Source organism: Buceros rhinoceros, unplaced genomic scaffold (genome assembly GCF_000710305.1).
Source record: "Buceros rhinoceros silvestris isolate BGI_N320 unplaced genomic scaffold, ASM71030v1 scaffold24949, whole genome shotgun sequence".
NCBI classification, from domain to species: Eukaryota; Metazoa; Chordata; class Aves; order Bucerotiformes; family Bucerotidae; genus Buceros; species Buceros rhinoceros.
In genome coordinates, this window is record NW_010433641.1 from 8,102 (window position 1) to 8,387 (window position 286).

Sequence of the window (286 nt, forward strand, 5' to 3'; positions counted from 1 at the left end):
AGAAGCCTGTGGCACGGCGAGCACGCGGGAAGCCTCAGCACTATGTGAACTTTGCACAGCCTGGGAACAACTGCCGCAGTAGGGTTTCCACACATCCCTTCGCACGCCGGCTCTGGTGATGAATCAGATCTGCCAGAGCAGATCAAATGCTCGGGACCCCAAAGCCTCCCCCCAGACCCCAGCCCCAAGCCCTGACAACAGCCCTGTGCCGCTCAGCCAGGTCCCGGTGTCTCCCAGCAGAGCTGGAGCCCCCATCCAGCAGGCTGGGGCCGCAGCACGGGTCCTG